Genomic DNA, 24,199 nt, shown 5'->3' on the forward strand with positions numbered 1-24,199 from the left:
TAGACATTGATCAGATAAACCAACTGCTGCAGTGCTGGGCTAACACAGGACATTGGCCAGACAAGTTCCTGTGGCACTGTTTGTGTTGACAAGTCCAGGATCATAGCTTGGACTCCTCTTAGAGCAGCAACTGCTTTACTTACCTAAATGTTTTCGTTTATTATTTGAGAATTTCATACAATATATTTTGGTGATATCCTTTCCCCTCTTCCCAAATCTCCCAGATCCTTCCATGTTTCCATACCCATCCTACTTCAGAGTCTTTCTCTCTGAAAATGTGTGTGTGTGTGTTATCGTGCAGGTCTGATTTTGACATGGAGTTTTCTTTAGCTGCCTTTCCACCTAAATTTTTGAGGCAGGGTCTCTCTCTGAGTCCAGAACTTGGCTGGCCAGCGTGTTCGTAAGATTCTCTGCCTCTGCAGTGGCCTTGTTACAGGTGTGTACTCACACACCTAGAGTTTTTTTTTTTTTTTTTTTTTGTTAGTTTTTTTTTAAAGCTCATAGAACAATTTGCATATTGCTAGAGGTATGTTTCCTTCCTGTCAGCATTTATGGGTATTTCTTGTTACTTATTCATGATGTGCTTGCTCAACAGATGCTAAGTCTAGGCTGGGTTATGTTGAAAAGAGAAGGTAAAGGAGACTAGCCTAGTCAGGAAACTGTAATGGAGAAACTCTGAAATCCATGTGAGAGTGTCTAACCCACGTGTCCTGACCAGCATTTAGTGTTCCCACATCCTTCTCAGATTTTTCTCTGAGAAATGCTGAGAGGGAAGCTCCCGCCTCATTCTCCGGCACCTTTTGTCATCCTTTCTGGTTTTGCCACAAAGCATCAGATTAGTTCAATCCGTGCTGTAAATCGAAATTCTGCTAGTTAACATGTAAATGATGCAAGAACACCCCACTCTATTTTTTGGTTCTTTTGTGGCTTTAAGCACCAGAAGAAGGGAGAGTCCATTCAAAGTCACAATTTGTTTCAAACATTTTTATCTTATTTTTTTCAGTTTTCTCTCTTACTGTGTTGAATTATATTGACTTTAAAAAAATACGAATTTTTATACAATATGTTTTGGCAGTGTTGGTGTTTCCACCTTTTCCCGTGGCTCTTCTCTGTAGAGATGTTAAAAAACAAGCTGAAACACTAATTAACTGATCATTAGCGGGAAGGTGAAAGATCATGCTTGGATTTACATGTTGCCTTCTTGTTCAACGAACAGCGTCAGCATCCACTAATTAATCCATCAGCGACGATCGCCGCCAGCATCACTCCATCATTAGCCGATCTCCGAAAGAAGCAAGAGGACTGCTGGTAAGTGTCAGATGGCTTCAAACGCAATCTCTGTCATTCACTTTCATCCACCAGGTAAAGTGCCCAGATCTGAATCCAACTGCTAACCCATCACTTTTACTTACAGGTAGATTCTTATTTTCTGAAAAAGACCAAGCAGATGAGGTGATGGGCATAAAGACAAATTAATAAGCAAAAGTACTGTCTTTAATCTCAACCTTTTGGGTTTTTTTTTAAAACACTTTATGTTTCATAAACAGTGCATTTAAGCATGTTTGCTTTATGATACTAAGTAGAAAGTTCTTTTTTTTTTTAAATGACTTTTTACCAATGTACTTCTATTTCTACAAGTTGTGTGCATAACTATGTGTGTGAATGTATGTGTCTTTCTGTGTTAGGGCCAGAGAATTAATGATTCCCCTTTAGGCTGTGGCTTTCTGGGTGGTAAGAATTTGAGACAGGAGAGATCCAAACTGTGTATCAAATAATTGAGAATCAGAGTTTTGTCAAGACTTTAGGGAGGCGAATGTGTGCAACGATAAGAGTCATTCATTCATCTGGTTTGGGAAATCCATTTTGTACAATGAACAAATGTATAATGGGTATAATGAACAAATGTATGTTTAAAATTGTAGGGAAATTCGAAAAACACAAAACAAAGCAGCAACAACAACAACAACAAAGAGCTATAAAAATGAGGACCATCTGGGTCTGGAGAGATGGTTTAGCAGATAAGAGCAGACACTGTTCTTGTGTAGAACCAGAGTTTGGTTCCTCGCACCGAAAATAGGTAACTCACAGCTGCCTATGACTCCAGCCCTAGGCTGTACACTACTTTCTTTTGGCATCCTCAGTACCTGAACTCGTGTGCATACACCACCCCCACTCCTCACCAACCTCCCCTATAAGCACACAGGCATGCATACACACAAGGGCACACCCCCCCGTACATAATAAAAACAAATCTTAAAAAATGGACCCCCAGCTTCTAACTCCAAGTGGTTGTTTACTCTCCTTTCTCTGAATCACATCCAAGTCTCCCCAGCCTCAAAAGATAGACAAACAAGAAATTAGCTCAATTTAAGTTTCTGTTTTTGGATTGGTTTCAACTGTGACAACATCTCCCCAATTCAGCAAAATTAGCTTGTCTATGGAAATGGTTTGCAGGGGATCTTTTCCTCCCATTCGCTTTCTTGAAAATCTGCAGCTCAGCTCTGATTTCTATCAACTTCCCTTCCACCTTCTACTTAATCACAGTCAATGGAAGCCACAGCATGCTTTTAAATTGGAACTTGATAAGTTCATTTTCTCACCATGAGTGGGCAGAGTCTGCTTGCTGCCTTCTGAGAGAAAAGCTAGGAAGCATAGATCATACTCAGCTGAATAGAGATAAACAGAAAACACACTAAAACAAAAAACAACCCCCTCCCCCCCAAAAAAGAGAAGAAAAAGAAAAATTTTAAAAAGGAAAGAAAGAAAGAAACCAGAGATCCAGTGAGTTAGTGGAATCAAGCCTAGATGTTGGCAGAAGCCAGAGTGGAAAATCACGGCCTGAAACGCCACTGATAGGAAGAGCGTGGCTCTCTCCAGACTCCTTCTCCTTTGATTGTAGCCAAAGCCCCTTTATAAGCTCACCCATCCTGAGGATTCTGAAAGAGGCTGGAATCTTCAACACAGTGCACCTTTTATCCACTGCCTATGGATTTTTTTCTTTTCTTTTTCTCAATGAACTCATTAAAACCTTTTCTCTTCTCACACCTAGGGATTTATCTGTTCGTGCTCATATTGCAGGCATGTCCTCCACAGATGAAATGGACAAGACAGTCCACTAAACTCCAACAGCTGCTGGACCTCCATCACTTCTAGTGGATCACATTTCCCTTGGGATTGGAGAGTGGCCCTAAGCAGAGACTAAGTCCACAGTGTTCTTGCATCCACACTTAGTAGCTTCTTTGGAAAGGTACTTAGGCTCTTGAGTAAATAAATTCCTTCAAGGACAATTATTGGGGACACTGGGAACTGCTTTTCCATGCATGAGTCTTTCTTTCCTTCCAAGGCCTCTGCCTAATGAGTTGGTGCCTCCTCTGGTTCACACGGCAATGCATATCTGATTCATCCTATGAGTCTGTTTTATAAGCTAGTATACCAGGTGATGTGTAGCCTTAAAATACCTTGGAAAGAATATGGAAGCTAAGAAAATGCCCCTTGAGAGTCACTGCTGGCTTTAAAATTCTAATTCATAGAAAGCCACTCGCTAGCTCTAAAATTTCTTACTACAAGAAAGGCAATATGCAGGTTGAGTGCTTCAGAATTAGAAGATTTTCAGGTTTTTTTCCCTTTCTTTTTAAAATCTATATAGTCTTTACCAGTTGAATTCCAGTACGCTCAAAGAGCTGCCATTTAGAGCATCTTAAAATTTGCAGTTTTAGATTACAGACATTCAGTGTGGAAATAAAACTTCTGAAGAAATCGAGTCTTGATTGTTTTAGAGTTGCTAATGCTGACACCGCCCATCCTTCCAAAAGGTTAGACTGGAAGAATGAAAGTGTGTGGGTTAACACTCCAGAACGTACCCCAAACCCCGTAGAAGAATAGCAACTATAAAACATGGTGGGGGGAAGACACCTCCCCCGAGAAAGCACACTAGAATGAGAACTAAAAACAATTGAACAGTCCAGGCAGGCAAGGAAGGGAAGGATAGCTTATTTGCTGACATACAGTCATTTTCAAAACAACTTAAAAGCCCGCTTTTAACAATACCACCGAGCTGGGAAAGCTGGGAGACCCTTACCACTCAGACTGTCTAAAATTCTTCCATCTGCCAAATGAGACCTATCCAGACCAACTCTGTGGAAGTAGATCAGCTGTCTGGGCATGCCCAGGACTCTCTTGGTTCAAGCGTTTGAAAGCCCAGCCTTCTAGGTAACCCCTGAGTCCCCAACAAGCCAGTCAAGTGAGTCGGTCACTTCTTTCTTGGTACAGAAAGCTATGAGTGAATACATTCAAGATGTGTAAGACCACCCTGACACATAAGAAATCCGAGGTTAGCAAGGAGCAGTGTGTGGGCACAGGTCTAAGCCTCCAGTGTTTCTGTCTCTCTCCTTCTCTCTCCTTTCCCCACACATGTTGGGTACATCTTTGTAAAACAAGCAGGAAACAGAACCTTCCATGACCAGTTGCCAGCCTGGTAGATACCCTTGTTGGTTGCCTCAAGGAGCCTAGGGGCAGTAATGTCACCAATGTTCCTGAGGACAGAGTAAAGGTTTCTCTGTGTCCCTATGATTGCCTAGGAACAGACCTACTTAAGCCAAAGAGCCTCAGTACCTTTCCAGAGAGATCCGAGGTAGAGCGTGGTGTGCAGATGGGAGGGGCACTGAGCACACATACCAGGGCTTGTTAAAGTTCTGGCCCCCCGTTGGGATCCTCTGGACTCATCTAAGTGCCTCATTCTTCAGTTCCAAATCGACAGCTTTTGTTCCGTCCTCATAGTCGCAGCAGCAAACACTCTGTAAACACCTCCGTATCTCAGAGGCTCAGTCAGCACTTTTCCACCACGAGGCGATTTATCACCTCATGAACCCCAACATCGGCAAGTGTTGTTTTTCCCATTCGGTGGATGAGGGCATGAAGACACAGGGTGGAGAGATTTGCTTGGGTTTTAAGTCTGATTTTGGCAGGGAGTCAGGATCCAAATGAAGGCGAGCTGTTTCTCTCTGTCTGATTTCTTCACCTGTAAAACAGGCAAATAACAGCTCTTTGCCTAGCTCATAGGGTTCCGGGGGCTGCAATGATTTGGTGCCATATGAGGAAAGTTGTGTGCCTTCAACTGGAAGCAGATGCACTCTCATTACTTTTTTTTTAAATCACCATTGCTTGCTTGTTCTTTACATATATATATATATATATAAATATATAAATATATTTAAATAGTTTAGTTTTTTTTATTAAAAATAATGCAACATATAAAAGGGTTTTTATCATCAAAGTGTTTGAAGAACTCAGTTTACATTGTTTTTATCTGTACTTTATCTTTATTATTTTTTATTTTATTTTTAATTTTTTTAAAAATTCTTTATTAATTACACTTTATTCACTTTGTATCCCCCCCTGTGTTCCCTCCCTCCTCCCGTCCCAATCCCTCACTTGCTTGTTCTTTACTTGTCTCAAACTACAAGGGCTTTGAGAGATAAAAATGCCCTGAGTAGGCAGCCCTCCCCCGTAATCAAAAAACAAAGCCGTATTTCCTTGGGGATGCAGTTCACAGAAAAGAAAAATTGTCCCTGATTTCTCAGGCAAAGTATGGCTCTGTCACGTTTTCTCTTTCTGATGAGGTTTCCTGTATCTGAGCAGGGTAAAGGTGGACCCCACGGCTTTGAAGATAGAACAGATGATAGAGGTTAGCTTAGCACTGAGTTACCATCAGTGCTCAAACTTTGAGTTAATTAGCATTCAGGCCTATTTCCCAAAAGCCCCACTAAACATGGGTGCCCTTAGCACACAAAATAAAAGGAGCTGAGCATTTGAGCATTTGAGCCAGGGGTTTGCTTTGGATTAGAAACCTCACGGAGGGCGTGTGCTCACCTTCCACATTGTCCGTGTAGCTGGACTCGCCTGCTGGTTAATGGAGCCTGTAAACTCACAATGCCATCTGCATCAGGGCAGCAGAGTGGCAGACACTTCACCAGGTGTGGCTAGTTTATGTTCAGGTGTGGACAGGACAGTCATTGAAAGCAGAACCCAATCCCATCTCCTACCTAAACTCAACACCTCCACCGCCCCACCCCTGGCAGCATTTCTTTGCCTGCACAGCCCTCTTTTCCTTGTTGGGCATGCAAACCTTTCACTCATCAGAGGCCCAGAGCACTTTGGAAGGCTCGGCTGTGTCAGTATCAGTCAGCTAATGGAAGCCATGTGTTCCCAGAGCGGTAAAACGCTGGCTCCTCAAGCATCCAGACGTGGCTTGTTTAAGTGAGTCTGAAGCAGAGACTTCTCTCCTGGAGTTTTCTTTCTTTCTTAGTAGGTTTTTACCCACTCTGAAGGTCAGCTTGCTGATGTTCTGCACAAGGGCCTCATGCTGAAACACAAAGGACTTATTTGATAAGGGCCAGGGAAGTAGCTAAGATTTATCGAATATAGCTACTGAGGTGATGCCATTAGTAGCTGTTTAGTATGTGTTTACTGCACATACCTGCCTACCAAGAGTCCTATATGGATGGGCATATTTAATACTGACCCCAAGTTGGGAACTAGACATTGTCATTTCTGTGTTACATATTGAGACCTTTCCACAGGAGGGCTGAGGCATGTAGGTGAGCATGGACAGCATGGCATGGGGCTGTCAATCTGGTCTTTATACTTTCTTCACGTGGCTCAAGGGCCTGGGAAAGAGGATTTGTGATGTTAATCATCTAACTATGAAAGATGAAATGTAGACATTATCTGATACATGGCAGGAAAAGGACATCAGACATATATTAATATAAGGTAAAAAATGTACAAGTTTACCTTCCCACCAGCAATGGAGGAGGGTTCCCCTTTCTCCACAATCTCCACAACACACAGCATGTGTTGCCACTTGAGTGTTTGATCTTAGCCATTCTGATGGGTGTAAGGTAAAATCTTAGGGTAGTTTTGATTTGCATTTCCCTTTTGACTGAGGACGTTGAACATGTCTTTAAGTGTTTCTCTGCCATTTGATATTCCTCTCTTGAGAATTCTCTGTTTAGCTCTGTACCCATTTTTTAAATTGGATTACTTGATTTGTTGCTGTTTAGCTTCTTGAGTTCTTTATATATACTGGGTATTAGTCCTCTGTCAGATATAGGGTTGGTGAAAATCCTTTCCCAATCTGTAGGCTGTCATTTTGCTCTGATGACAGTGTCCTTTGCTTTACAGAAGCTTTTTAGTTTCATGAGGTCCCATTTATTGTATGTTGCTCTTACAGCCTGTGCTGTTGGTGTTCTGTTCAGGAAGTTGTCTCCTGTGCCAATGAATTCAAGGCTCTTCCTCACTTTTTCTTATAAGCGGTTTAGTGTGTCTGGTTTTATATTGAGGTCTTTGATCCACTTGGACTTTAGTTTTGTGCAGAGTGATAAGTATGGATCTATTTGCATTTTTCTATATGTAGACATCCAGTTAGAAGAGCACCATTTGTTGAAGATGCTGTCTTTTTTCCATTGAATGGTTTTGACATCTTTGTCAAAAATCAGGTGTCCATAAGTGTGTGGATTAATGTTAGGGTCTTTTATTCGATTCCATTGAGCCACCAGTCTGTTTCTATCTTGTACAACCATTCTGAAAATCAATCTGGTACTTTCTCAGACAATTAGGAATAGTGCTTCCTCAAGATCCAGCTATATCACTCCTAGGCATATATCCAAAGAGGCTCAAATACACAATAAGGACATTTGTTCAACCATGTTTGTAGCAGCTTTATTTGTAATAGCCAGAAGCTAGAAACAGCCCAGATGCCCCTAAGTGGAGGAATGGATACAGAAATTGTGGTACATCTACACAATGGAAAATTACTCAGCAATAAAAAAAAAAAACAAGGAAATCATGAAATTTGCAGGTAAATGTTAGAATCTGGAAAAGATCATCCTGAGTGAGCTATCCCAGAAGCAGAAAGATGCACACGATATATACTCACTCATATAGACATATAAGATAAACCTACTAAAATCTGTACACCTAAAGAAACTAATCAAGAAGGAGGACTCTGACTAAAATGTTCAATCACCATCCAGAAATGCAAAGAGGATGGACATCAGAAGAAGAAGAAAACAGGAAACAAGCTAGGAACCTGCCACAGAGGGCCTCTGAAAGGCTCTGCCCTGCAGACTATCAAAGCAGATGCTGAGACTTATGGGCAACCTTTGGGCAGAGTGCATGGAATCTTATGAAAGAAATGGGAAATAGTAAGATCTGGAGAGGTGGAGAGGTCGGGAGCTCCACAGGGAGAGCAACAGAACCAAAATTTGAACACAGGGGTCTTTCCTGAGACTGATACTCCAACCAAGGACCATGCATGGAGATAACCTAAGACCCCTGCACAGATGTAGCCCATTGCAGTTCAGTGTCCAAGTGGGTTCCATAATAATGGGAACAGGGACTGCCTCTGACATGAACTGATTGGCTTGCTCTTTTTTTTTTTTTCAATGCAGTTTATTCAGGAACCTTGAACAATCATCTGACCCTGGGAAAAGCCAGCCCACAGTTTAAATAGCCTCTGGGTAGCCAACCCCAGCATGCCACGTGGGCAATGCAGATAGGTCCACACACATGGAAGCAAGCCAGATCCTCAGCCTTAGCCAAATGTGGAGTTGTTTGTGACAGAGAGCACTCACCATCGGGAAGGTGGAAGGCAGAAACCAGCTCCATCTTTAAGGCACAGCATTACGCAGCTCTCTACAGTTCCCCCTTTTTGTTTTAGATGCATCAGGCAAGAGTAGAGGTCTGATCTCTGATATTAGAAATAAATTGGGACTTTGTACCGATGTTCATTTAGGTGTCATCCACCCAAAGAGCATCAGACCCGTCTGATACCTTTTTCTCAGAGGCGGGACCTGGGGCATCAACCCGCATGCAATCAGACATGCTCTTCTCTGGGTCCAAAGCGGCTGACCCTGAGTGCAGTGCTTCGCCTCGCATCCTGAGCGTAACATTTTAGCTTTTTATGGTAGCCAACCATGCTTGGGGAGACTGTCCTGCTTCAATGGCTGTAAAGGCCTGAATGGTCATGGCTGCATTACGCTGTTGTGAGACTCTAATCTTGCATATATACCACAGGCAAACCAAGGAGACCAACACCAGAAGGCCTGCTAATGCTCCCATGCCCGCCCATTCCTTCAGATGATTCATGGCTGCAGCAATCCATGATGATAATCCTGTGGCTAGTCCTGCGTCCACTCTGGTAGAATTTACCGTGACAATGGCCACTCTCAGCTGCTCCATTGTAGTATCGAATTCTCCAGTCCAATTACCTAAAATATAGCTAGACAATTGTTTAGACAGATTTGCAGCACAGGGAAAATTCTCATGTTGTATGCTAGTGACTCAAAGTCCAGCATACTTTCATTGACAGCCAAGTTGAGCGATTTGCCATAGGGTATCAATTTGCTCCTGCACGAGGTCAATCCTCTGATTGAACACCATCAAGCCTCCTTTTAGTTGAGCATTAATTCCTTTTTGTACATCTAAGGCATGAGCTACATTGGCTAAAAGGTTATTCAGGGTCTGAGCAGTCTGCACAGTATGACTCCTGGCTAATGCCGTGGTGGTAGCTCCAACAGCCGCCAATGAGATGGCAGTAACAATGGTTGGCCTGCTCTTTGATCACCTCCCCCTGAGGGGAGAGGGGAGCAGCCTTACCAGGCCACAGAAGATGACAATGCAGCCACTCCTGATAAGATCTGATAGACTAGGATCGGAAGGAGAGGAGGACCTCCCCTATCAGTGGACTTGGGGAGGGGCATGTATGAAGAAGGGGGAGGGAGGGTGGGATTAAGGGGAGGAAGGAGGGGTTTATGGGGGATACAAAGTGAATAAAATGTAATTAATAGAAGTTAAAAAGAAAAGATAGCAAGCAGACCCCGGGGAATAAAACAATCAAATACAGAGCACCAGACCATGCCATAGCAAGGGCATTGCATGTCCTATGGATTATGGGGCTGCTATGTGAGTGATTTGCTTCCTCATGGATCTCACTCCCTAATGTGCAGGGTATGGATCCCATGTCTTTACCAGCCAGCCGAGACTGGATGCCACGTGAACAAGTCCTCCCCAAATCTAGGACATTCTGTATGTGCTGGAGAGCTTTCCATGCTCCCCCACCCCAGCTGAAGAGGGCTGAGTTGGCCCAGCTCTGGGTTTCCCCATGAGGTGCCTTGGAATGGCTCTCAATGTGTGGTGTGGTCCCAGTTGACGGCAACAGCTGTTTTGCCCTGGGACTGAGGTGTTAGGCTTTTGGTTGAGAATGATGAACACAGGGAAATGTAGGACCGAAGGGCTGATGCTGGCAGAGCTAGAGGAATTCAGAAGGGTGGGGACAGGGAAGCGTGCTAACACCGTGCACTTGCAGCTCCCTGTTGTCAAGGACCTGGGCTATCGACTGCCCGGAGTCCCTGGATTCTATTTTCAACGTTTGGGCTGAGTCACCCTGTCTTCTTCCTGGGGTTTTTAGTGCACCTTCCAGAGTTATGTATTATTTCATCTGCCAAGGTGGTGTCAGGCTTGTTGCTGTCAGGGTTCCTGAATATTAACAAGTGGCCACTGGATCTTGCGGAAAACACAGCAATAAGGAAGCATTTACGTAGGCAACCTAAAGTTGCCACAGGTATCCATTCTCTCTCTCTCTCTCTGACTTGCTAATGAGTCAGACATTCGGCATTGCCTACCAGTGATGTGACTGGAGGTGTAAATGATGCAAGTGGATAGCCCCACTCCTTTTACATGTACTGACACAGCATACTTTCGGTTGCCAGGTGTTACTTGTGTTTTCTCTGAATTCGGGCCAGCTTCTATGATGAATGGAGAGTAAAAGCAATGCATGGAAAGATTAGGATAATGCATTAGGGACTTGTATTTAAATCTCTGATATATCACTTACCAGTGGTATGATCTCAGCAAAACCAGCCAATTTCTATGAGGTCAAAGATGTTCAGTATGAACTGGATGAAGATGCCATGATAGGATACACAGGAAAAGCAGAAGAAGGTGCCTCTGGTAGCTATTGCCTGTAGGTCATCTTTGGATAGTGTTCCTTTCAATAGTGTTATATTATAAAAGAATGAACTACTCCCTAGCCATGACATTGAGGGGGAGGAGCCATGAATTCATTTCTGTGTATGTGTGTGTGTGTAGGTGTGGATGCGTATGCATGTGTGTGTGTGCATGTGCCTGCTCTCTCCCTCACATGCACATGCTATTATGGAGGCTAGCAGCTGCCATTGGGTGTCTTCTTCCTCAAGCATACCCTTTCATTTTGAGACATGGTATCTCATTGAACCTGGAGCTCCGAAGTTGAGTGAAACTTGGCTGGCTGATCAGCCCCAGGGATCGTCCTGAGTCTGCCTTCCTAGCATGAGGATTACAGGCATCTGACACCTCCTCTGGTTTTCTGTGGGGGACTGGGGATTCTCACTCAGGTTTGTACAGCAAGTAGCTAGAACTGAGCTCCCTGAAGCTGTTCTTATAGCTGATGATGAACCCCAGCAGACTGGAGGTAGGGCTTAAGCTTGTCTTGTCATAGCTATTTGGTTTCCCATCTGGTTTCCCATTCCCTCCATCTTGCTTCATCCCTTTCCCAGGATCTTCTGCAATCTCTCCTGAGGTTTACTCATTTTCATTGATAACGTTTTTTAATTTTTTTTCTTTTATGACTAAGTCTTTGGCATTTATACTGCTATGATGACTTACCATAAATCTATTGGTCTGAAGGAAGAGGAATTTATCATCATCATGTCTGTTGGGAAACGTTTCACCAGGCTAACATGAAGGAGTGAGTTGGGATATTTCTCAGTGGAGGCTCTGGAGTCATTTCTCAAGTTCATTAGGGTTGTTCAACCTCAGTTCCCTATAGGTATGATGGAGTATCCTCTTCCCTTGCTAGTGGCCAACTAAGGTCACCTGCATTCCTTGGCTCATCCTCCCAATCTTCAATGTTAGCAAAGTAAGTTGTAATATTTTGACCTTTCCTTTGGCTTCCTTTCTTGTCCTCACCTCTTCCTATTTTTTCAATGTTAAAGTCAGTTTAGACTTACATTAAAACTTTAGTCTTTTAGAATTCAATGTTTGTATGCAATGAAATACGAACACATCCCCCCCCCCTCCATTTTCCTCCTCCAACTCCCCTGTGTCCACCCCAACCAACCTTCTCCCAAATTCATTGTTTCTTCCTCCTTTTTTTCTTCCCCCTTCTCTTTTCTTCGTCTCCGTGCCATCCCCTCCCCGCCAATTCTTTTAAAATAACCCATGGTCCAGTTGATGCTGTCTGTATGTGCATAGATGTGGGGCCACCTAAAGGAGCATGGGTAATCTACCAGTGGCCACAGCCTCAAAGAAGAATGACTCTTTCCTTCCCAGGAGATATCAACCGCTAATAGTTCCTCAGTTATGGGTGAGGCCTCTTGAGCTCCTGTGTTCCATTGCACTTATGTGAGTAATCCAGGCTACTTTCCCTGCCCTGAGGCCTGCTGATTAGGAAAGCTGATTGCATCTGCAAAACCCCTTCACACTTGACAGGACAGTCAGAAGGGGAATTTTGATAGTAGGGGAAAGCATCTTTGTCATTCTTTGTATGGCATCCTCCCACACGTAAAACAGGAAGCTACCATCAGTCATCAATTACTCCATGGCATTAAGCGGGTAGATGCATTTCCAGTACTAACCAGCTGAAGGGAATAGGAAGAAGTTTTATCTTTTGATGCTTTAGAAGACATTACATGGTGGGGGTGGGGCTTTCATTCTGTGGGGTCAAGGGATAGTGGTTTTGTGGAGAAAGCTTCAGGGAGAATGTGAGAACATGTTTCAGGATGAGAAGTAGCTCCTGATTGCTAATAATAAAAATGTCTTAGACATACACATGGTCTTCCTTACTAAAATAAATTTAAAAAATTTTGAAAGCCTCTGCCCTACAGACTATCAAAGCAGATGCTGGGCCTGATGGGCAACTGTTGGGCAGAGTGAATGGAATTTTATGTAAGAACTAGGAAATAGTAAGAGCTGGAGAGGACAGGAAATAGTAAGAGCTGGGTCTCCACAAGGAGAGCAACAGAACCAGAAAATTTGAACACAGGGAACTTCCCAGAGACTCATACTCCAACCAAGGACTATTCATGGAGATAACCCAGAACCCCTGCACAGATGTAGCCCAGGGCAGTTCAGAGTCCAATTGGGTTACATAGTAATGTGAAGAGGGACTGCCTCTGACATAATCTGATTGGCCTGCTCTTTGATCACCTCCCCCTGGGGGGGATCAGCCTTACCAGGCCATAGTAGAGGACAATGCAGCCACTTTTGATGTGAACTGACAGACTAAGATCAGAAAGGAGAGGAGAACCTCCCCTATCAGTGGACTTGGGGAGTGACATGCATGCAGAGGGAGGAGGGAGGGTACGATTGGGAGGAGGGAGGGGCTTATGGGGGGATGCAGAATGAATAAAGTGTAAAAAAAAAAAACAAAATAAAAATAAGATGTATGAACTTAAAAAACAAACAAACAAACAAAAAACCACGAAACCATAAAAAAAATTTGAATATTTTGGGAATATTTAAAGAGATTTACGTAAATCGAAACAGGGGACTGGAGAGATGGTTCAGCTATTAAGACCGTGGATGCTCTTGCAGAAGACACAAGTGTGTTCTCCAGCTCACTGCCACCTATAACTCCAGATTCTGGGGTTCCAAGGCCTCTGACCTACACAGAAACCTGTTCTCACAAGAACATGCTCACACAGACCCATACATATGGTTAAACATGAAACAAATCTTAAGAAAACAAAAAACAAACACTCCCTCCACCCCCCCCCCAAGAACCTGGCTATGGAAGAAACATCACCTCCTTAGTTCTTTTTTTTTTTGTTGTTGTTGTTGTGTAGTGGAAGTTTTGGTTATGTTATGTAGATATGTTTTCGTTGTAATCCTAAGTGTAGAATCTAGGAATGTTTTATCCATAGCTCTTAACAGCCTCTTGAGAAGCATGTGATCCTTGCCAGCTGGAAACTGCCTTGTGAGGGTAGGGAGCATGGTTTTTGCCAGCTGAAGACATCCTGTGCAGACTCTGAGAAGGTATAAATAGGAGCCCAGAATGAAAAAGAATGCTTTGCTTTGAGACTCCAAGAGAGAATGCTTTGGAGAATGCTTCCAGAAGGTTGCTGCTGCACATGCTGCTGTTGCTGATGGTCCTTGTTGCTGCTTTTGCTTTTGCTGAATTACTAGATTGCTGGTTTACTGGACTATCCAACTATACTAAAGAGATCTACATCCTTCTTTCCTGTCCCTTCTAACGTTCTTTCTCTCCTACCTAGGATTTGGAGGTTGGAAGGGAGGTAGAGGTTAAAGGAATCCCAAATAAAGTAGGTTTAAAAAAAATAAAAGCCTACCTACATTGTTGTTTTTTTTTTTTTTTTTTTGGTTTGTTTGTTTATGTTTTTTAAGTTACGGCATTTGCCATTTAAGCCATGTGACATGAACTATGTAGGCAGTATTAGACATGATATAGATATCAATTTATGGATAATGCATAATAAGATTCCATTGCCTTGCTTGGTGACATAGCATAGAATTATACCAATCTATATAGGTTTCTATATGTTTATTGCTACTATATATTATGGGGCTGGGTTTCTCTCCCAAAGAAAGTCCATAAATGCCCAAGTTTCTTCCATAAGATTGCGTAGTACTTGCACATTCCCTAGGCACAGCCCCTGTGTCCCCTAGACTACACACAAGGCAACATCAACACTGTGAGGGAAGATGCTCTCCCGAATCTCTTAGGAATAAAAACAAGAAAGCAAGTCCGTGTACATTCACTACAAACACAAATATATTCTGGGGTGTATTCCGTTTTCAGCCTGCAGAGCCCATGGGCACGAAGGGCTGTTTATATAAGGGTATGTACCGCTATATACAATAAACAGGGCCAAATGTGGGTAGCTACAATATATGCTTTCTTATCACTATATGGCATGAATACAAGGCTTTGTACTCTTGAGCAAAATCAATTGTAGTACAGCATAAGGAAAAGAAGCGGTCATTATCAATTTTGTTTCCACCCACACTCTACTGTCAAATGACTCTTTTTATCTTTCAGGCACCCTTGGGCGTGTGTTCGCTCATCCAGATATCCACAAGGAATCGTTTCCCATTGCCAGGACTTTCCCTTTGCACATTCACATTGGCTGTGAGGTCATCAGTTTCCTTGCGTGGTCTTTTTGTGAAGTCCCTTTGGGCTCAGCTTGGCTCATGTTTGTAGGAGGGACCAGAAGACAGCCATGCTTTTGATAATGGCCTATCATTTCATCAGGTCCAACACATTCAGAATTCCACCCACCCTTGGCATGGAACCTGAGCCCTTTCAAATCACACATTAATCTGTGTCAAGCTGACCATTGTCCGGTGTTCAGGCCTTTGACTGGAAGAAGCAGGGCTGAGGGAGAAAGGAAATCATATCCTGTCAATGAGCGCTGAAAATATTTAGTGTGGCAGGCTGTGTGTTTTCTTTCTTATGAAAAGCTGATTAATATTCAGTGGTTGGAGGTTAATGCCCCATTCATTTTATTCACTTTACATCCTGCACACAGCAGTGACTGTTCCAATTTCAGCTCCTAATTCGTACAAGTCTGTTTCCAATCAGGAGATTAGTAACTTATTGCCTAAGCAGAGACAAGCCACACAGTTGCTCAGCTTACTTCTCTTCCCTGCTCAGACATGCACATGTGCTTGAAATGGACTCACTGGCGGATGGATGTGGATATTTTGAGACCAGCAAAGTTTCTTCAATGTGCATACATCTAGGAAAGTTTGTTTGTGGTGTAATCATGGGAGAGACATAGATGGATGAAAGCGATGGGGGTTGGGAGGGCATTTGGGGGTTTTGGGAGGTGTTTCGGGGTATTGGGGAGTTGTCTAAATATATTTCCAGGTACCAAGGTTTTCAGCCTTGTTCAGGCACTATATATTCTTGAAGTTTTCTCAATCGCAAAAACTCTTCCTTTGAATTCTATCTCAGCTGTATTAGGGTGGCCATAACTGGTAAGATTCCTTTTTTTTTTCCCAGAATATTGCATCATTTTCTGAGTTCATCATGACACAGGTTATCTATAAATTCTTCACTATTATTTTTTTTTTTATTTTTGAGGCAGGGTCTTAGCACGTAGAGCAGGCTGACCAGTTCACAGAGATCTACCTTTCTCTTCCTCTTTTTTTTTTCTCTCCAAGGAAGTGAAATTCAAGATAGATGAACTCAAAAGGAACTGTAATGAAGCCTTTTCTGATCATTCAAGGAATGCTTTCAGACAGATCGGCAAAGCAGAGAGGGAATTAGCATTCTCTGAAGCACCCTTTGGAATCTTATCATACTTGTCTAGAAAGGATTCAGAGTAAACCTGAAGGTTCACCTACTTGGTTTACTGTCGTCTAGTCACTGTAGGGAAGTTATTTAGACTTAGGATAGGGGAGAAGCCATGAGAAGCAATTGACGTTTCAGGTGTGTCCATCCAGGATGGTTGAAGAATTCACCACCACAGAGGTTGTCTGTCTGATGTTGACAATAATTGGTGCTAGGTGTTATATTATGTGCTTTTTTTTTTTTTGGTTGCATTTGTTCCTTATTTAGCCAATGAGCACATGTGCTTCTAAAAATTGGACACAAGTTTAGAATGGAGGGGCTGGAACTCACAGAGTGAGTGATTGCCTAGCATGCATGAAGTTACGAGCCTTATCCGCAGCATGACATAAACCGGGCATGATTGTATATGCCTGTAATCCCAGTACTGAGGAGATGGGCGCCAACCTCCACTGAGTTTAAGGCCAGCCTGGGATACATGAGACTCTGTCTTAAAATGAAGGCAAATTTTTGAAGAAAAGGTGTTAAGAAGAAAGTCTTAGTACTTGACAGCTTGAATGATGTGTTCAGAGATGTTGAGTTTGGTTGTCATTTTTTTGCCCAAAGGGTGTTTCCCAAAGATGTTAATGTAGCTTATTCCGAAGCTTAAAATCCACCTCCATCACCTACACACCACAAGGATACCATACTTTCCTTTCCTCTTTGATTGATATATTAGTAAAAAGGCAAAGAATACTATTTTTAATAAAACACAAACCAGCCAATCTACTACCAAAAACATTCATCCGATCCCAAGTTGGAATTGACTCTGTTTTAGTTACTAGTGAAATGGCGCTGATTTCTTGTCTCTAAGACTTATAATCTTTTAATGGGCCGAAGATGAAATAATTCAACATATAAAGGCAGCAACAGAGGCCTGGCTTAGTAAGAAAGAACGCTTGTTGTACAAGCATGAGGACCTGAGTTCAAATCTTTAGCAGCCATGTGAAAAGCCAGATGTGGCTCCGCCCACCATTGTAACCCCAGAACTGTGAGAGGCTGAGACAGGAGGATGATTGGACTTGCTGGCTGCTAGCCCAGGGTTCAGGTTCAATCAGAGACCCTTTATCAAAAGAATAAAGTGGAGAGGGATAGGCCAGGATTCCCATGTCTTCCCATGGTATCCACAAGTTGCACAGGTACAGGCAGGTACCTGCAGGTATAAGGATCTGTACGCTTTACACATATGTCCCACTCCACAATTGGCCTATTCCAGGCCTACAAAGGCGTCACTTTACCAGAGGCTTGTTTTGAAGGTTGTACGATATTATAAATCTAGCACTGCTAAACAAATTAGTCACCGAAGCTATTTCTCTGTGCTATTTTTTAAAATCTGCCCAATGTCTACCCGCTCTCCAGCCATCCTTCCAGCTTCAGTGAACTACCTGCTGAGTCCTCTTTGAACTGGGGGAAACTCAGCCACCTTACCTTTTCAGTTACTGAAGGGCTAGGTCAGCAAAAGCAAGGAATGCATGGGACTTGCATCAGCAAGAACTGTGCTTCTCACAGAATGCATAGTGTCCTGTCAAATCTCTTGAGAATATGTAGCCATACATCCTAGCCCTGACCCCTGGAAGCTGCATTTGGGAAAAGTCCTTAGAGTTTTAGCTGGGTGCTTCCTAGCCCCTTCTTAATGTGCTGTCTCATTCTTGTCTTTCTTTAAAAGGCAGTACAAGATGGTGGCACACACCTTCAGTCCCAGCACTCAGGAGGCAGAGTCGGGTGGATCTCTGCAAGTTCAAAGTCAGCCAGGACTACAAAGAGAAAGCCTGTCTTGAAAAGCCTAACTAACTAACTAAGTAACTAATGGCAGTACGAACACAAACCTCATCAATTTCAAGTATTATATTCATTGATATCAATACGTTGCTATGCAACTATCCCCACCCTGTACCACTAAAACTCTTATCTGGTAACACCAAAATTCCATCTTCATCAATGCCCTTTGGCCCCTTTCATCTTCCCCCCAGGCCACCATCCTTCCTCCATGAATCCTGTCTCTGGGTACATCATCAGATAATTCCTTTTGTGACTTGCTTGTTTCATGGAGCATCTTGTCTTTAAGGCTCATGTCTGAAAGATACACACTCCTTTTTGTGTGACGAGTGCGTGGCAGCTACAGTCCTTAGAAGCATTGGGAGGTTGTTGGAGAACCAAACTGTTTGGAGACTCAACAAGCCTCTGGGTATTGGCAATGATCCAAGTTGGGGTAGTAACATTAGCCTCTGTCTTAATTGGTGCTGCTAAAAGCACCCACTGGCCAGGTTTCCTTGAGTTTCAGAGAGGAACTCCAGGGGTCTAGCACTCCTTAGGAGGAGGCCGTGGCTTCCTGGACACCAGGAAAGCCCTGTGGTAGAGTTTCTCAGCATAGCCAGGCTTGCTTTTTAACTCTCTCATTTTTTACTTCACAGATGCCACCAGGAGGGATTCCTTGGCTTGTGAAAATACTATTTTGTCTTCCTGCCTTTGGGTGACCATTAAAAAAAAAAAAAAAGTAGCCGGAGCTTGAGCAGAGCTCTACACGGGGTGTCTGGCCAAAATGCAAAGTTGCACCGCAGTTTGCAGGCAGACACTGTTTTTCAAGCAGGGGAGCAGAGTGCCGTGCCTTTCAGCACCTCTTCCGGCACTTCTTTAAAAGATGATTTAAATTTGAGGCAATGGGCCTGAATGCTGAACATCTGACACTCAGACAAGACCTAATGAATCATACTCTTGACCAGTATCGCTCCCCTCCAGCCACTTCACTTGGTGTCCATGGTGATGTGTTTTTTTTTTTTCCTCCTCCACAAAAACATTTTCTTTTTTCTTCCACAGACCATGTGCTTGTTAACAGCAGCCCAGGCAAGACTTTGCATTTGTGGCAGGATGAAGATATCCAAATGCGTGCTTCTCTATCCATAGGTCTGAGTTCCACAATGGAAGAACAGCAGGGTCTCTGAGGGACTGGACTTAGAACCTCATTCCTACATAGCCTTGTATGTAACCTCCACAGCCAGATGCTCCTAACTCTAGAGTATCCAGCTTTGCCATGACATAAGTGACTCAAGAGGACAAAATGTGAACAACTGTGTGTGTGGAGGGAAGTGCTGATGCTGGAGAGAAAGGCCCTAGTTCTAAATATTGAGTTGCAGCAATGATTCCTGGTGTTAGAAATGATACCTTTCTCCACAAGGGGACATGGGATGGCAGTCATGTGACCCTGTTGAGACATGAACAAACAACCCAGATAGGCACCCTACAACAGACCAAAGTAACTATACCACCAAAGTCCAACTGGATAAATCAATGATCTGTTATAGTTACTTATAAGAGTACTGGGACAAGTGCAGATGACTCAAAGACAGCTGCATCACTGAAAGCCTACCTCAGCCCTCTGTGTGGCTTGCTGGCATTTCAGCGGGTTAAAGAGTCTCCTCGACTCAGCAGTCCTTACTGCTTATATAACCTTGAAGAGGGAGGAGCTTTGTAAATCTGGTAAATTTTAGGAACTTCCTGAGACTTCTGTGTTGGTGACTTCCTGAGTCTTAGTGAGAACTTCTCTTCTGATGGGATTTTTAATTCAGAAGAATTGCTACACAATTCATCCACAGGCTGAATAAACTGAGGCTTCTTAACTTCTATGTGGATCCTCTATTGGGCCTCACCCACCTTTGTGAGGGTTCAATTTCTGATTGTCCTGATGGTTTCTGTGGGATCATTATTCTGCAGGCACCCTGAACCATACGTACAGACAGTTGGTGGGGCCCTTCTCTCCCTGGCTACAGCATATGCAAACAATTTAATCTTCCAGTCTAATCTTTAATGTAAATGTTTAATATAAACCTGATGTTAACACGACGTACATGAAGTTCTGGCAGGCAAAGCTGGGATTTACATTTTTCTGAAAATCAGATATTCTCTCTGGCAGGGGCAGGGATGGCCTCTAAGGGTGGCCGGGTTTTCCTTCACAGTTACAGGTGCGCTCCAAGGTGCCTAGTGAATCACAGGGAGCCAGTCACAGTCACTCACCGTGGTCTGCGTGGTCAGAAACCAGGGTTCACAGCTGGAATTTAGCTGATGTCAAAAGAATGTGGTAGATAGAAAGCGGACAGTCTCAGCTGTGAAGGGACACCCCATTGCTGACGGCTCCAGGAACGGCAACTTCATTCTGTATCTGGAACACTAAGGTCTTTACACAAAATTGGCACCAGAGCCTGTTTTTGTCCTATTTCAAGCTAAAGATGGTTTTTACCTTACACACACACACACACACACACACACACACACACACACACACACACGAAGAGAGAGAGGAAGAGGAAGAAAGAAGGAGAGACCACAAGTCAGGAAATTGGGTGGTAGGATTGAGTAGCCCTGGGAAAAAGTTGGGAAAAAGAGAAAATATGATCAAAATACATAACACGAAAATTTCAGAGCATTAATAATATGTTTTTTTTTTAATTGTTGAGTAACTGTGGCATTATCACCCATATTAGTCTGCTTTAGGCCTTTTCATTTTAATGGTTATTTGTAAAGCAAATTAAAAAAATCCTCAAAGTTTGTGCCGCATTCCCAGATGTTTGATGCTCTATCAGTTAGATAAAGGGAGGGAATATAGTTCAGGGTTCAGAGTACCCGCTTGACATGCACGGATCCCCATATTTGCTCTCCAGCACCATAGAAAGCCAGCATGCTGGCGAACACCTGTCATCCCAGCACTCAGATGGTGGAGGCAGGAGGATCAGAAGCTCAAGAAACCCTGCCATTAAAAGATTTGTGCACATACACACATGTGTACATACAAACACACACACGCACACACACATAAGGCACACAGATAACACAGACACACACATGTGCATGCACACATATGCGCACACACTCACACAAGCACAGATGACATGAATGTAGGAGGGAGCCGTGCTGTCAAGATGAAAGGGGGACAGCAGGGATAGAAGAAGTTAAGGAAGGATCTCAGGACTGAGTATGCTCTCACAGTTCCTGTCTACCACATCTATGAGCCTGTAAAAATTAGGTTTAAAAGAATTCATAAAAGAGGATAAAACAGGTACTGAACGAAACTGGCTGATCACCAGTGCTTGTGACTGGAGCTTCGTAGGTGCCTGTGCTCAGTAGAGCAGCCTGGAGATAGAACCCGGAATTTTTCTGTTTTTGGGTTTTTTGTCTTTAACTACCATCCCTCATGGTAAAGCTCAGCTTGGCTTTTACAACAACCAGCCAGAATAATTACCAGATAATGGCCAGCCTCCTTATTTTTCTGAGAGATTCTGTGTTTGCTTTACAGACACCACCTGTCTTGGCAGTCCTTCAAAGCAAATCTGATCCCCCTGTTCTTTACATCTCTCACTTTCCAATCCACGTTGCTCCCCTTCCCCACCACTCCTTATAGCACGTGGACTTTGGACACAGGAGTATCTAAACCTTGTCTCTTGAATACTACATAGCACAGTTCCTGATAACACACGCTGCCTTCCTCCCGCTCCTCGGGAAAGAATCTCCTCATGACAGTGAAACTGCACCCAGGCACACGGAATTCCTAGACAAAATGTATTGAGGAGTCTGGGATTGGCCAGGTGACAGCAACCCTTTCGTTCCCAGCCAAATATTTACAATGGGGCCAGACTGACATTAATTGTGACCGAACATTCCTGACCTTGGTGTAACCCTCTCAGAAGGTGAGGAGAAACGATTTAATCTCTGTGCTTTTATGGCGGTATCTTAATTTCTTTCCCTCCAAGCTTAGAATTAATTTCCCTAGTTTACAGGCTGTATGGGAATGTCCCAAGGTCCCCACTGGCCCCTCTGGATGAAATAATTAGCTGCACATGCTGTCCAATATTCTCATATACAAGAACCTCTCATTAGTTTCAAATCTCTGTTTAATTTCCAGCAGAAATGTTTCAGGGTTTCCTGAGATTTAGCAACTGAACCTGACCAACTACAGGGGGTCTCCTACCCAGCCGGGCCTTTTCCTGGTCCTCTGCCCACCTCTGCATCCTTTCCTGAGCCAGCTCTCCTTAGGGTGCATTGCTGCTTACCAGCACTGGCAAACCGTCCAGATCAGAAACCATTCCCTGCAAACCTAGTGCTTCCCTTTCCTTTTTTCCCAACTGCTTATGCAGTTTGATTAGAACCCATCAGCTTTCTGGAATAAGGTTTACTTAAGTCTCTTCAGGTTACGTGGAGGCCACCGTAGAGTGGAGCGTCAGTTCTTCCCAAGGGAAAAAGCTCACAATTTATTAAGCTCTTCTCTATCACTTTCAAGTAAAGAAATGAAACAATGAACAAAATAAGGGTAGGGCAACTTAGGATTCTCAGAGGAATGGATCACAGGGACAACGAAGAATGATGTATGCTGTATAGAACACTGGCCCTTGGAAGTGGCCAGTGGAATGCTTTTCTCCAGACCAGCAACAGAACCATCCTTCTGGAAGATGTTCATATCCAGTGGGTTACTTCAAAGTCAGTGGAGTCCCGACCTGAAATAGTCACAGCTGTGTATCTAGATAAGTGGGTTCTGAATGCTATAGTATTTGATTACACCTCTCTCTCTCTCTCTCTCTCTCTCTCTCTCTCTCTCTCTATGTGTGTGTGTGTGTGTGTGTGTGTGTGTGTGTGTCTCACAACTCAGTTTTATCCCTGTAATAAGCCAGTATTATAGGAGGTGAGGCTGGACCTTTGTGATTTGATCACTGCCACTGAATCTTGTGTTCTTTCTATCATATCACACAGCCCTTGGAGACTTATCTTCAACAGAAGAAACAAGTATCACCTGCTTTGGGAGTGAAATCTGATTAAAGCCAGATCCTTCAATGAAGAGAGAAAGGGAGAGAAAAGAACTGAGAAAATGGAGGTATTCAGACTTCTAGCCCTCATGTTCAGTTGTTTTTATTGGATGGAGTAACGCACTGATTTTTCCCCTCTGCTTGGAACAGAACACGATCCCACATTTCTTTACAATTAAATTAAAGTTAAAGAATGGCAGAGACGTTATCATTCAGTCAATATGTCTGAAAGATACTGGTTTTGGTCTACTGGAATAGAGTGCAGAAGCCGTAGACTCGTTGCTTTACGAAATGCCAAGTTTTCTGGGCAAATCTCATTAAGGGGTTTTATGCAGCTTCTGTCTTTTTGTTTTTATTTGTTGGCTGCCGCTGTTGGAGATGACTCAAGGAATGTTCACGCCAAGTTTGAACTTAATTTAGACATTGGAAATACTAAATTGGGAATATCTGTCTGTTCATTATTTCTCTTATCTGTTTATCCTTCAAGCATCGATCATATCTAAATAATTTCATTATAGGTGCTTGGTCAGTTGTCAATTTTTTCCACTTATCTGGCTTTTGGCAAAATTTGTTATGGATTGCAGTTATCTTGTTTTCTCAGTTTCCTCAACACATAACTGGGTATTTTTCACCAAGCTGGAAAAATATTTGAGCTTTTTTTTTCTTTTTTTGAGATGAGTTCCTGTGTAGCCCAGGTACTTTGAACTTGCAATATAGCCAAAACTGTCCTTAAACTTCTGATACTTCTGGATCCCCTTTCCAAATGCTGGGATGATGGGTGTGTTGTAAAGGAACTTTTATTAGCCTAGTTTCAGGTTTCAGTTATTGTCTTGAAGGTTTACGGCCTCCTTCTGCTAACCTAGAGGTCACGTAGTCCTGGAGGCTTCTAGCTTCCTTACAATCTCACCTAGGCCTAGAACGTTTTCTGCCTCTAGAACTTTCTGCTTAATAAGCTCACCCTTTCTCGTTCTTACCGAGCTCTGGACTGCTGGTTCAACTCAGCTGTTCTCTCAGCTGACTTATT

At 43.2% G+C, this 24,199-nt stretch overlaps 1 long non-coding RNA gene across 2 annotated transcripts in view; it reads left to right on the forward strand.

The window, feature by feature from the left end:
* The first annotated feature begins 1,184 nt into the window (after nucleotides 1-1,184).
* The window catches only part of LOC132655373 (uncharacterized), a 39,613-nt gene continuing 16,598 nt past the window's right edge, over nucleotides 1,185-24,199 (forward strand). For both annotated transcript variants that reach the window (XR_009593186.1, XR_009593185.1), the window contains exons 1-2: nucleotides 1,185-1,308; nucleotides 23,123-23,243. This is a non-coding gene — a long non-coding RNA (uncharacterized LOC132655373). The remainder of the gene's footprint in view (nucleotides 1,309-23,122; nucleotides 23,244-24,199) is intronic.

Source organism: Meriones unguiculatus, chromosome 7, assembly GCF_030254825.1.
Source record: "Meriones unguiculatus strain TT.TT164.6M chromosome 7, Bangor_MerUng_6.1, whole genome shotgun sequence".
Taxonomy (NCBI): domain Eukaryota; kingdom Metazoa; phylum Chordata; class Mammalia; order Rodentia; family Muridae; genus Meriones; species Meriones unguiculatus.